Genomic DNA, 15236 nt, shown 5'->3' on the forward strand with positions numbered 1-15236 from the left:
TTGTTATCATTTCACAATCAGTGGTCCCTAGGCAACCATCAGCTACCAGTACACCAATTACTTTATGTGACCATGGTTGCTAGAGGGGCCACACTGAGAATGCTCAATCAAGGCAAAACTGCAAAGAATGGGGCAGATGATCTCCAAAACTAGTGGTTTATTCTAATAATTAGATTCACCAAGCCAGCAACAAAACAGCTTCTACAATACTTTACTGGTTATCCAGAAGCCAAAAATACAGTTCCCTTTAAGCAATCCAGCCTTGGACTACCACTCAGACAGCCAAGTCCAATATGATGAGGATAACTTAAAATCTTATTCACCATATATAAAGCTCTACCAGTCCCAAGAGATCAGACACATTACCCACCAGCTCAATGAATGTCAGATTTTACTCAAATACACACTTACAGCCAATTCTTTGGAACAAATCAAAGGTTTATTAAAAAGCAAAGAGGTGCTTATGGTTAAAAGATCATTATACATACAGATATGAATAAAGTTCTTAGGTCAGTGTCATAGCAGAGATGGTGAGCTTCTGAATTGTAAAACGTTCTTTCAGAATCAATTTAATAAATTATAATCCAATAGGTACTCCATGTGCAGAGTCGGTTTAAATTCTTCCATGAGAAATAGCAGGGTCTTGTGACTGGAACTTCTCTTGACAAAGAAGTTTAAGCAGATCTGAGATGACAGGATCAGGCTTGAAGCTTCCTTTGTAGTTCTCTATCACGCCATGCTAGCCTCTTGACAGCAGATAACACAGTAGGCATTCCTTGAAGGAAGAATAGGTAATGCACATCATTGCTTTGAAGTAAAATCTTCGTTTCCTAGTAACTGGTAACTAGCTGCATTCATTAGCATAAGGTAATTAACCATTTTTACAGTTCATAGACAATTTACTACAAATTTCAAAGAGAAATATAGACAATGGTATTATACCCAACTTTCATCTAAATATTAATATTCCCTTTTGATCTCTGAATCAATAGAATATATTAACAGAAAGGAATAGACATTTATAATCTACCAGTTGATTAATTACCTATATTTTTAGATATTAATGTAAACACAATTAGTCTAATCTAGTCACAATTGTCTAATTCTTTAACAATACAGAACCCTCATTCATTTAACATGGCTTTGATAACTATCCACAAGAAATAGTCCTGTTGATCACTTCAGTACTTCTCTAATATGTTCTTAGAGGTTGACACACACCAGTACCCCTGTGTGGGCTTTGTTAGTTAGTACATTGATCCATATGCATTCAGGGATCTGTGGTTCTGTGTTCTCACTGACTCTAAAAGAGGTAATGGGGTTTTTAATTTAAAGTGCCAATCCCATACCTTTTACCCCCTGTATTCTTCTTAAACCAGTTATCAGTGATTTTAACATTCCAGTCGTGCAGATTGTCTGATTAGGTTTTAGTTATGCCAGTTTGTCATGGGGAGAGGCTACCCTGTAGCAACTCCTGCTGGCCAAGTGTGGCACTGTCAGCACTCGCTGCCTCAATTTCTTTCCCGAAGGTGGATCTCCTTAGCTTTCAAAACATTGGTCTGCGATCAAGATGTGGCTTAGTTTCCCAGACAAATCACAAAATTAATGCCTTCTGGGGTAGCAAAAGTCCCAACTAAGAAGTCTAAACAAATGAAAAGATTCTTCTAACTTTCAGGGGCTTTTCATCAGCCCATCCTCTGGCCCTGTTGCCAGCTTCTTTCTGGCTCTGGGATAGAGAACTCGGGTCCCAGGCTGGCTCCCTTCGAGTTCCATTCTCAGCCCCTGCTGGGTTCTGTTCCATGCATCCTTCCCTGCTCTGGTATAGAGCTCTGAGCCAACAGGCTGATTTCCCCTGCAGTACCCAGCCTCCAGCATCACAGGAGCCTACACACTTCCCCTGGTTCCAGCTCTGACTTTTTTTTTCCATGGCAAAGCAGACGTGACTGCATAGTTTATAGCTGCCATCACCCATAATTCCTGAATATCCCAGTTCTTTAGTTCTGCACTGTCTTTCAGGTCATGTAGCAATGCCTTTTAGTTCCCTATATTTTTACTAAATAACGTAATGTTTAATGAGTTGAAATTCCCCAAGAAGCTTTTCCCTTTTTTTAGTCAAAGCCTTTGCAAGCTCATAAAGGTGATCAGTTGTTTCTTTTACTTTGCAGCATGCACATAGACCATCTTTATGCTTATTTATTTGAAAATGTTTTTGTTTAAACAATGGCCCCTTAGTACTCTAAACAAAATCACTTAATTTTTCCTATCCAGCCCCTGAAATATGTCATTATCCTCAATTTTAGGGCACAATTAAAAAAAAAATCTTTTTTTCCATTGATGCCAATTTTTTGTCATCCCTCTTTTAAATTGTTGGAAGGCCACACCACCTCACTCACCATCTATTGGCAGGGGGAATTAGCCAATAAACCGGGTAGCAGTCTATTGCCCCCTTCCCTCGAGCAGGGCTGGGCAGGCAAGCATTCTATAGCCCAAGTCTTCATGCTGGATAGGGCCAACAAACAGTCAATAGCCCTGGCCCTCAGGTGGGGCTAGGCCAGACAGGTTGTGGCTGTGCTGAGAAATTTACAGCCTGGTTCGTTGCCCTGCATAGATAAGAAACCCACACAGGAGTCTCGGACAGTCTCCAAAAGTTTATTCTGCAGAAGGTCAGTCACAGAGCCACAGGTGGCCAGTGAACAAAATAGACCCTGAAAAATAATTGTTACTACATTTTATACAAGCATAAAACAGAAGACACCCATGCGCAGTAGCTTAACTTACATAAGCATACCTGGCAACCTACAAGGCTACAAGAAGAAAAGACTATTTTGCACGAGGTGATTGGTCCCTGTACTAGTTCATTGTTTTAATTTTGCTGATACTTTACTTTGCCTGCTAACTGGAACTATCCGGATCTGGCAGGGCAGTTCTTCTTTAGCTGATAACAGGGGCCTTCTACAATCCTGGGTTACTTGTGCACAGCTAGACAAAATGGAGTTACTTAGGCTAACTGAAAAATCATTGCTTACATGGCCCAGTGAGGCTTCATCGGCCAGGATGAGGCGGTCACCCCAGGTTTGGGATGGCAAGGAGAGAGGGGGACGTGGGCCCTTCCGACTCCACTGCGTCCCAGCCCAGCCCAGGACGCTAACAGTGGCAGAGGGCTCTGCCACTGGGTCAGCGGGGCTCCAGCCAAAACTCACTGACCCAGCTGTAGGCCACAACACAACTGGATGATGGTCTAGTTCCCTGGGCTCCTTCCTACAAGAGTAAACTGCAAGTCGCAGCCCCAGCAGGTCCTCTGTTACAGGAGGCAGACAACTACTCCAGATTGCAGGGGGTAGGCAGCTCCAGCAGGGTGCAGGTGGCTCCTCTAGGCGGCTCTGGCAGCTCCTCAGCTATGCAATGGTCGGGCTCAAGCCCCAGCACCAGGGGAGAGACATCCTCCTCCTCTGGCAACTCTCCCCCAACTGAGTTAGAGGCCCTGCCTTTTGTACTTCCTGTCCCACCCACCTGCTTTCAGTGGGAGGGGCAAGGCTGGCCTGGCTTCGCCCCCTTGGGCGGAGGGCGAGGAAGGCCACACTGGCTCACTACACTCCAGTATTACTTTACCAAATAAAGTAATGTAATCATAAATGTAATCATAGAAGATTAGGTTTGGAAGGGACCTCAGGAGGTCATCTAGTCCAACCCCTTGCTCAAAGCAGGACCAATCCCAACTAAATCATTCCAGACAGGGCTTTGTCAAGCTGGGCCTTAAAAACCTCTAAGGATGGAGATTCCACCACCTCCCTAGGTAATACATTCCGGTGCTTCTCCACCCTCCTAGTGAAAAAGATTTTCCTAATAGCCAACCTAGACCTCCCCCACTGAAACTTGAGACCATGGCTCCTAGTTCTGCTATCTGCTACCACTGAAAACAGCCTAACTCCATCCTCCCTGGAACCTCCTTTCAGGTAGTTAAAGGCTATTATCAAATCCCCCCCTCATTCTTCTCTTCTGCCGGCTAAACAAGCCTATTTCCCTCAGCCTTTCCTCATAAGTCTTGTGCTCCAGCCCCCTAATCATTTTTGTTGCTCTCCACTGCACTCTCTCCAATTTATCCACATCCTTTCTGTAGTGGGAGACCAAAAACTGGACACAATACTCCAAATGTGGCCTCCCCAGTGCCACATAGAGGGGAATAATGACTTCCCTCGATCTGCTGGCAATGCTCCTACTAATGCAGCCCAATATGCCATTAGCCTTCTTGGCAAAAAGGGCACTCTGTTGACTCATATCCAGCTTCGTGTCCACTGTAACCCCAGGTCTTTTTCTGCAGAACTACTGCCTAGCCAGTCGGTCCCCAGTCTGTAGCAGTGCATGGGATTCTTCCGTCCTAAGTGGAGGACTCTGCACTTGTCCTTGTTGAACCTCATCAGATTTCTTTTGGCCCAATCCTCTCATTTGTCTAGGTCACTCTGTATCCTATCCCTTCCCTCCATTGTATCTACCACTCCCCCCACCTTAGTGTCATCTATAAACTTGCTGAGGATGCAGTCTACCCTATCCTCCAGATCATTAATGAAGATGTTGAACAAAACCAGCCCCAGCACCAACCCCTGGGGTACTCTACTCATTACTGGCTGCCAACTAGACATCAAGCCGTTGATCACTACCCACTGATCCCGATGATCTAGCCAGTTTTCTATTCACCTTATAGTCCATTCATCCAACCCATACTTCTTTAACTTGCGGATAAGAATACTGTGGGAGACTGTATCAAAAGCTTTGCTAAAGTCAAGGTATATCACGTCCACTGCTTTCCCCACATCCACAGAATCAGTCATCTCATCAATATAACTGATGATGGCTTTTTTTCCTCCTCCTCTTTTATGAAGATCTGATCTACACTACACAATTAGGCTGATGAAAGCCACCTTGCATTGACCTAGTTGTGCATGTGTCTACATTTAAATTTGTCTCCCACCAATAAGCTCCCCATTATGCTACCATAATAACACCACCTCCCTGAACAGTATTGAGCACTGAGATCGATGTAGCAAAAGTGTAGATATTGCATTACCTATGTTGATGTTAACAGTCCTCCAGCAGCTGTCCCACAATGCCCAGCAGTGATTGCTTTGGTCACTGTTGTGAACTACACTGCCCTGAAGTCATGGAAATTGGAAGGCCCTCTGCCCCTTTAAAGCTCCACAAATTTTTGAAGTACCTTTTCCTGATTGTCCAGCTTGGTGAGCACACCTTGCAGCTCTCCACTGTTGTGTGCAACTGCCCCACTGACCATATCAACTACAAGATCCAAATGCGCGCCAACTTGGAGTAGACAGGAGATACTGGATCTTCTGGGCCTACGGGGAGAAGAGGCTGTGCAAGCACAGCTACGGACCATCCATAAAAATGTAGACATCTATGAGCAGATTGCACTGGGGATGCGAGAAAATGGGTATGACAGGGACCAACAGCAGTGCCATGTGAAAGTGAAGGAACTGTGACAGGCATACCAGAGAGGTCAACAGTCAATCCTGTACCAAGTCACATACCTGCTGCTTTTACAAACAGCTGCATGCCATGCTTGGTAGAGAAATTGTCATGTTCCCCAATTATTTTGTTCTTCTTTCAGCTCTGCAAATACTGGAGGATTGTATGTCCTGTGCTTGCAAAACTCATGACAAGAGTGCAGAGCTGTGCAGGCTCCATGCTGCTGTAAGAGATGGTGGACAGTGAGGAAGACCCCCCCCGCCGGGTTTGTTGGATTTTGAAAAAAAAAAAAAAAAAAAGACATGAAAATTATGGGACACAAATGACATTATGGGATGGAGACAGTTGCACACCAGAAAGTTAACCCCTTGATCCCAGTCACCCCTGTGCATCTGGTTTCTGCTGCACCATACATCACCAAAACTTCCCAAAAGACAGTGCGCTGGGATACCTACCTATGGAGCACTGCAGTGTGCATCAGTACAAGCAGTCTTGTTGAGTACCTGCACCGCTGACACAAGGAGTCAAGCATGCACACACCCAAGTGATATACTAACTCCAGCCTCCTACTGATCCTCCTTTAGCCACTCTCAGACTGAGCTCACTCAGCACTTTTATAAAGCCCAGGTGTCCATTAACTACACCTGACCCTCCTTAGTCCTGCCCCCTCAGACAGGGAATCAGCTAATTAATTATGGCACAGCAGTGTCTGGCCACCCATTGCTCCTTAAAGGGGCCGGTCACCCTGTAACACAATTATATCAAATTTATTCTCTATGAGAATTTCTAGTTTTTCTTGCTTGTTAGCCAGACTTCTGGCACTGGTATAAAAAAAAATAAAATATTTCTTTTCACATTCTTTCCAGATTGATTCAATTTGTTTGCAACATGACGAGAGTACCACATTTACCTCTGAACACCCTCCCCTTGCATTGTTTAGTGCAATGCCCACCTGGCTGCTTGCTTCATACTAAAAGGACAGCCATCGGGTGTGTCCTTTGTAGCTTTCTGTTCCATTCCTTCAGGGGTAGGTTCCTTGATAGTCATCTCACTGAGTATCTGATAACAATTCAGTGCCTCCTGGTTCTTTTCCCTTAGTTATTAATCAGTCTGCTTCTTGGGTTTCTACTCTTTCCTGTTCCCTTATTGCCAATCCTTCCATTTATGGTTTTTGTGGCAACCATGTGCAAATCTGGCTGTCCACGAAACTTTTTCTTGGATGCAGTGCAGCATTTAAACTTGCTCTTCCAGATCACGTATCATCTCCTCCAATATGACCACCAACTTGCACCAGAAATTTCTTCTGGCTTGTGGCAGAAAGGAAAACAAAGCAAATCCAAAGCAGGTCACAGCAGTTTTGTGCTCCATTGTTCATATCTGCTGCACAGGATAATCATACCTAAACAGAAGGAACCACACCCTTCCTCCTGTAAACTTCTTGCGAAACTCTCCTGTTTGCCTGCCTAAGGGTTCGGTTTGCAAATGGCATATCCTAAGTCTGGCTGTGTAGCTCCACCTTGTCACTGACAGGGTAGGACCCTCAAGGGTACGTAGATGCCTAAGTCCTATTTTTAGGTGCCACTGCAAGCCACAAAAGTCCCAGTTAGCTGCAACCTAACCCTGTAGGCACCTAAACTCGTACAGTGCCTAAGCTTTTGCAGTAAAAGTTACCTAGAAAGATGCCTATGTTCCTGCCTCTGACCATGCACACTGCTGCCTCACTCTAGGTGCCTGGGCAAGCTATCTCCTGCCTAGGCCCCAAAATGATCCACAAACCACTGGAAAAATAGGTGCTTCTCCACTTAAGTCAGAAGCAGCACCTGATCCAGTAGGCATGCTCAGAGGCCACCTAACTCCACACAGAACAGCTGGGGGGGATGGAGGGGAGAGGAGGACTTCCCTCAGAGGTTAGGGTATTTAACTTGGCTGTGGGAGACCCCTGGTTCAAGTTGCCCCAATAGCCTGATGAAGAGAAGGGATGTGAACAAGGATCTACCACCTCTCAACTGAGTGCCCTAGTCACTGGGCTATGGGATATTCTAATATGGGGCTTCCTCAAGCTCTCCTGTAGAAGTTGTTGCACTTTAATTAAATAGTTGAATAGTTAATTAATTGGGCAAGGAAAAAAATGTTAGAGGACTCTAAAGCCTAGTGGCTAGGGTGCTCACCTGATAGCTGGTAGATCCCTGTTCAAATCCCTTCTCCTTGTCAGGCAGATAGGGGCTTAGATCAGAAGTCTCCCACATGCTGGGTGAGTACCCTAATCACAGGGCTAAAGATTATATGGGAAGTCATCCTCTTCCTGCCACTCCTCCCCCCATCTGTTTTGTGTTGTTAGGTGACCTGAGCACACCTACTAGATTGGGCCCCACATGTGACCTAGGCAGCTGAACACCTATCTTTCCCCAGTTTGTGGTTCTCTAGCAGCTTACCTTCCTGTAGCTTACACTTGGGCACCAAACTCTAAGAAAGGGGTGGGTTTTAGCACATATCACCACTTGCCAGCATCTCCCACTGGCTAGATTAGGCAGCTCCCTGCCTAGCGTGCTGGTTTTGTGGATTGCATTCTAAGGCGCTTATCTCTCTACATTCATTGTTGTGACGGGACCCTCGGGATACAACCTGGAACTGTGGCACTGCCTTAGCTTTCAAACCTGGGCTGTCTCTTACAATGCTATGCTAATAACAATCAGCAAACCCCTCCTGGTGCTGTGATCACTCAGCCAACAACATGCAGGGACACACCCAGCTAAAGTACATGAATGCTCTCTAAGCCACTCATGAATTATATAGAAGGAGATACCAGCAACTTCCCTCCACCCTTGCACCCCAGACATGTACCATCTGACACTGCTTAAGACCTTCCCTTGAACAATACAAGCTCATTAATTAGTTCTCTACTTTATCAAAGGCTAGTGAACATGCACCATCCTTTGTAATCTGAGAAGATTCCCCAAGCACTTTAAACAAATTCACTGGTAAAGACAAAACATTAAAGTAAGTTTATTAACTACAGAAAGATAGATTTTAAATGATTATAAGTGGTAGACATAAAGGTCAGAGATAGTTACTCAAGAAAATAAAAAGTAAACACACATTCTAAATCTTAAACTTTCAGACAAAGCAAGATTTGAATGAAACAGCTTTTACTCACCCCACTGGATGTCTCAGGCAGGTTACAGTTCTTAATACACAGGCTGAATTTCCTTCTCAGTGTGGGACCAATCTCCTCAACCTTTGTCTTCCCAGCATTCTTGTTGCCTTCAGTGCAGATGGGGGAGGAGAGAGGTGGTCTCGTTGGGCCACTGTCCCTTGTTTTATACTCAATTCATGCCAGGGGCAGTATTTTTCCAGGGATATGTCCTGGTGAGCCTTGCTGAGTCATAGAGTTGAGCAATCCCCATTGTGTGGTGCTTGTGCAACTGTCTCTTACAGAATTGTAAATCTCTTGTTTATAATTCCCCTGCTAGTCAATGGCTCGTGATGGTCACTTAATGTCCATTTGGGTGTGGGTCACCTCCTTTGTTTCCACTGGAGAGCTAGCAGACTCACAACGTAGTTCAATAACAGCCATATAACAAAATCTCATAACATTTTACACAATAACAATATACATATTTTGATAGAACAATGAGTTTCAGCAGATCATGACCTTTCATATGATACCTTACAAGGTATACTTTGATATATATGGTTGTGATATTTATACCGTGATGAATATGAGGGTTACGGGGTGCTACTTTGAGGTACAGTGCATCACAATTGTATAGACGCCTAAGCACCTAACTCAGGATTTCACAGTGCTGTTCCAATGATTTTCTAGGCACCTAAAAGTTAGGCGCTGCAACACTCAGTGCATAACACCAAGTCCCTTTTGTGGATCCACGCCATACTGCTTAGCATCATGAAAAGTCTTATTAGATTCTCCACCTAGTAGTCAGCATCTGTAGAATCAGTCCCTAACAACATGAGACTGCTCCCAGATGAAGTTAATGATGAAAGAGGGTTGGCTTTTGTCACAGTCCAGGGCAGCTGCACTTGTATTTCCCTTAAGTGGTCAAGTAAGGGCACCCAGTCTTAGGTTTCCAGTTCCCCAGTCGTTGCCTTTCTTGGTTGGAGAGCTGTGTCTCCCTCCCTTCTGACCAAGGTGTTTCCAGGCAGCACAGTTTGCTGCCTTCACTATGTTATTCCCAGCAGAGACAGGCTGACCAAGCACACCTGCTAGCTCTCTTTTCAGAGACGGGCAACAGAGTGACTGCCCACAGTAACAGATACCACACAGTTCGTTTTATGCAAACTTGTTTTAACCTTAAGGTAAAATCACTACAGAGGAAACATTAAAAACTATAAAAGAACCTACCCACGTGCTAACAAACTTACAAGAGATCACCCTAACGGGTTCTGGAAGGAGCAGTCCTTCAAAACCTCACGTAGTGGTCTTTTCCATAGTCACAAGTTCATAACAACTTCAGCTCAGGACTAGCACCCAGGTTTATGGGCCTCAGTAGGCCGAGTCCTTCCAAGCTATCACTAATGATTGGGGCCCTCTGTGAACCAGAAGTCCTATCTGTTTGCTGGATCAGTTTGCCCTGAGCCAGTTCAAAACCAGGCTATTTATTAAAGAATCCTTTCTTTGTCTGTTGGTCCCTGGAGAATCTACTTTGAATATCACTCCATGGGTGGCTTCAAAGGTCTGATAATGGAGGAATTACATTATCACCGCCCCCCTACTAGAAGAGATACATAAAACACATACACAATTGCATTTTTAATATAATGACCCCAAAAGTATTAAACCTAGTTAGATAAGGTTTAACTTCCTTCAAAAAAGTTTATTTTAATTCCATAAGGTTTGTTCAAGATATTACTAGATATTGTTAATCTGTCACAACTTTAACCTGTGAATACCTTCAATTAGATAACAGAACAATTCAAAATGTAAAGTGTTACCTGAAATCTCAAGGCGCTGCATATATTTGCTTTGTTTGTTTTTGTATATGTTTTAACATTTTTATTATTTAGTTACAAACTTTTGTAAAAAAAAGTTGGAACTTGCCACAAGTCTTCAATGAAACTGCCACTGCTTTGATATAAGCCCTCTGGTCATGATTAACATGTCATGGGCATTATTGTGAGTCACACAATTAAGCTGATATCCATACTACAAATGAGTCAATATTAAAAATATGAGTTTTCTTGCCATTATATGATGGTAGTTAATTGCAAGATATAGGGCTACATGTTTGTCAAGGATTATTATTTTGAGGAGATAAAATCATGGGTGATGGCATATTTTGATAAAATGGATATTTATCAAAATTAATTATTAATCTGACTTTGGTCTTCAAAATGTTCTATCCCGTCCAGTAAGAAGCATAACAGCAGCAGGTTTTCCCAACATCCTCCATCCCCTAAGTTGGAGAACAGTTAGATCAGAGGATTAGGAAGAAAAAAGAAAGAATAATGGAATCTATGAATTCTGTGATTCCCTTTACTCACATAAAAAAATTAGACCTCAGTCCTTAAAGTTGTTATGCCATATGGCCAGTCCTCATTGACTTCAGCCTAGGCTTACGGTAACTGATTCTGCACAGAACATCTTGCAAGATTGGGCTATTACGTCCCTAATTATAAACCCCTTTAAAAAGGTATTATATATGCATATTATATATATTAATATTGTTTTAAAGAGAACACTTCTAGTTGAACTGTTAATAATGGAAAGTAGCCCTCAGGCTGACTTAGTCCTCTGAAAGAAGCACAAGACACTCTTTAAACAGAAGTACTTCGCAATATTGGGAAGTTTTTACACCAATTGGCTGCAAATTATTAGGCAAATAATGTTATTGAGATTATGGAGGTATTATAAGAACATTGCTTGACTCCAATATCTCAAATTAAGCTTTGGGGTACGTCTATTTGTTTTTCACATTTTAATAAAGTTTAACAGTAGTCAGAATTATAGTACTCTTCATTTAAAAAAAAATTAAATACAGAATATATATATTCTGCATCCTAACACTAGATGGCAGCCAAAAGTGGCAGAAAGCTCCTTTCTTTCAAAACTGTCATGTAAGGATCAATTCACAATTTGATTTTTTTACACTAAAAGTTCTCAAAATATTCACAATGGAGATTATTGGATGGGTGTAAAAGTTATGATATTATCACATTAGGTACTTGGAGCTCCTTTCAGTGCCTCTGTGGTTTCTGGCACAGATGCTGTTAATTGACTAGAACATTTTCTGTGTTATAGCTAGGCTTTCTCATTGCTTTTTCCCCTCAGTCACATCCCTGCAGTATTTTTCCCCTCTTTAGGGAATAATTGAAAATTGTTAATCCTAAACTTAAACAACTCAGCCAGATACATAGTAAGCCTGCTGAGTAGACTTTTATTAACAATGGTCCCCATGGCTGTGCTTCTTCTTAGTAGCTTCTGAAAACAAATGATGTGAGACCTGTTTCTGTAAGATGCTAAGTGTCTTCAGCTCCCATTAGCTTAATGGAAAATATAGGATGCTTAGCACCTTAAAAGATGGAGACATTATGTGATATTCATTTGTCAGTGAACCCCAACTTCCAGGAAGAAGAGACTAAAATGACATCGTTGTAGAAAAGGCAGCTCAATTTGATAGAAAGTTACAAACCGGGGCTTGTAGCAGACATCCAGAAATCAATCTCTTTAAAGAACAGTCTGAACTTTCTGAGCAGTTACCCACATTTCTCTCTGTACCTGATTCACCTGCACTTAGTCAAAAAGAGGGTCTTGGCAATTCCTGTAGTGGGAGAGTTAGGGGCCTTAAAGGAGCTATAATCACATAAAGACACATTCATCCCATGATAGAATTATAGAAATGTATGGCTGGCAGGGACCTTGAGAGGTCATCAAGTCCAGACCTCTGTGTTGAGATGGGCCCAAGTAACCCTAGACCATCCCTGACAGGTGTTCGTCCAACTTGTTCTTAAAACCTCCAATGATGAGGACTCCACAACCTCCATTGGAAGCCTGTGCCAGAGCTTAACTGCAATTATAGTTAGAAAGCTTTTCAGAGTATTAACCTAAATTGCCCTTGCTGTAGATTAAGCCTATGACTTTTTGTCCTATCTTCAGTGGACATGGAGAACAATTGGTCACAGTCATCTTTATAACAGCCCTTAACATATTTGAAGACTGTTGTTAGGTCTTCCCTCAGTCTTCCTTTCTCAAGACTAAACATGTTCAGTTTTGTTAACCTTTCCTCAACCTCATTAAGCTTTTATCATTTTTTGTTGTTCTCCTCTGAACTCTCTCCAGTTTGTCCACATCTTTCCTAAAATGTGGCACCAAGACTTGGACACATCAGAGGCCTCAACTAGTGCCTACTAGAGAGGGACAATTACCTCCCATATTTTACATATGACACTCTTGTTAATAAATTCCAGAATGCTATTAGCCTTTGTTGCAGCTGCACTACATTGTTGACTTGTTAAATTTGTGATTCACTATAACCCCCACATCCTTTTCAGCAGTATTACCACGTAGTCAGTTATTCCCTGTTTTGTAGTTGTGCATTTGGTTTTTCCTACCTAGGTAAAGGACTTTGCTACACTTGTCTTTATTGAATTTCTTCTTATTGATTTCAGATTAATTCTCCAATTTGTCATGGTCATTTTGATTCTAATCCTATCTTCCAACATGCTTGCAACCCCTCCCAGGTTGGTGTCATCCATAAATTTTATAAGCATATTTTCCAATCCATTATCTAAGTCATTAGTAAAAATATTGTCTAGTTTGAGACCCAGGACTGACTCCTGCAGGACCCTACTAGATATGTCCTCCCAGTGACCGTAAACCAATGATAACTACTCTTTGAGTACTGTCTTTCAACCAGTTGTGCTCCCCCATTTTAGTAATATAATCTAGACTACCTTTCCTTAGTTTGTTTTTCAGAAGGGACATGTGGGATTGTGTTCAAAAGCCTTACTGAAGTCAAGATATGTCATGGGTACTGCTTCTCCTTTATCCACTAAGCCAGTAACTCTGTCAAAGAAGGAGAATAGGTTAGTTTGGCATGATTGGTTCTTGTCAAATCTATTCTAGCTATTCCTTATGACCCTATCATCATCTATGTGCTTATAAATTGATTGTTTAAATAATTTGTTCCAGTATCTTTCCAGCTATTAGAGTTAAGATGACTGGTCTATCATTCCTGGGTCCTCTTTTTTTCATTTCCAAATATGGGCAAACATAATACCTAGTGATTCCAACTTTATTGACTGCTAGATAGGGAGAATTCCTCAGTTAGGGGACTGCTCTCTTTAGCTTCAGTGAAAGCCACCTCAGCACTGCCTCAGGTTGCACAGCGTTTGTGTCACCTCCAGCTTCACAGCTACCTCAGTACCAGTGCCCACCTCTGCACTGTTGTCCATTCACAAAAGCTACCTCTGTATCGCTTCTTTGCAAAATCCTCAGAAAGATCAGTGGCATATCAGATGCTGAACAGACTCTTGTGTGAGCGTACCCTGGGAGATAGGGAGAGTAGGTGACCCTTTTCCTTTCGGTTTTGTTCTGGCTGTTACCCAATCATGCCAGACTGTAGTTTTGGTTAGGATGACCCTTCACCCCAGGCATATCTGGTGCAGTTCTCTTCAGTTTTCATTACTCCCAAACTTAAAACAACTGATTTTTTTTTTTTAATATCAAAATGCCCCTAACTGATGCATTACAGAAACACAAATGAAACCTGGCCCATTCAGTCCTTTCTCGATGTTCACCCACAGATGGGAGCAGAGAGCAATCTTCCTTTGGGAGCACTTGCCCATCTGGAGCTCTCAGACCACTCAGGGCTGCTCTCCTCTCTCTTCATCAACAGGTGCCAGTAGTGAGCTCCCTATTCTTTAGGTCAGGGCTTCAGGCTACTGGGCTTACACTTAATATTTTCTTTATTTCATTTATGAAAGAACATACAGTGTTCTGACCAGGCATCCGGTATCAAAATCATAGAACTTGACTCTGAGGTTTTATTTTACTCTTTATTGGTGGAATTTTCAACAATACTTAAAGGAGGTAGCTGCTTTACTCTTAGTGAAAGTCAGTGAGAGTTGGGCATCTCACCTCTTTTGAAAAGATCTTCCTATATAGTTGCTTGCAAACAGCCTGCCGCAGGACAATAGTATATTTTATTGTTGGATTTCAATTATTTCTGTAAATGAGTAATGGACACTCTAATTTTAACATCTAAGAAATAAATTATTATTCTATTGTGTTCTTTTCCCCAACTTTAAATATTCTGTATGTTTTTAGACTGTAAGTGCTTAGAGGCAGATATTGATACTGGATGCTTAATGATCAATGTGAATACCGGTGAGACACGGTACAACTGATTTGCAGATCAATAAGGTTTAATGTGCAAGGTTTTCTATAGATATACTAGTTGAATACAAAACCTAAAATTAACTACAATGTATCATGCTCATTAAGCCTGGAGAGCTAAGCAGTTATTCAGAAGGTTGTATACAGAAATGTCTTTCTTCAGGGGTTCCACCAAGGAGTCAGTGGCTTCTGATCCGACTGGCAGCACCTCCCGCGCAATCAGGTGTTGATGTGGCGCGCCCCTTTGTCTAAGTAGTGACTTCTTATACCATTCCATAAACAGCTTTCACCTAATTACCTCTCTACTCATTATCATATATGCTAATTACCTACATCAGGTTTTCACCCTTGACTACATTCCATTCTCACCAGGATAATTGGGGTCATTTAAACAACATCTGGTGAT

The 15236-nt window shown here is 42.3% G+C and overlaps 1 long non-coding RNA gene across 1 annotated transcript; it reads right to left on the minus strand.

Moving 5' to 3' along the window:
• Positions 1-425: 425 nt before the first annotated feature.
• LOC137163659 (uncharacterized) lies at positions 426-6052 on the minus strand. Its single transcript, XR_010922766.1, has 3 exons — positions 5934-6052; positions 5210-5364; positions 426-775 (listed from the first exon to the last, which is right to left on the minus strand). It is a non-coding gene; the product is annotated as an uncharacterized lncRNA (long non-coding RNA).
• Positions 6053-15236: the final 9184 nt, after the last annotated feature.

The sequence above is a fragment of the Emydura macquarii genome, unplaced genomic scaffold (assembly GCF_026122565.2).
Source record: "Emydura macquarii macquarii isolate MOO-44397 ecotype Brisbane River unplaced genomic scaffold, CSIRO-AGI_Emac_v2 contig_2636, whole genome shotgun sequence".
NCBI lineage: Eukaryota > Metazoa > Chordata > Testudines > Chelidae > Emydura > Emydura macquarii.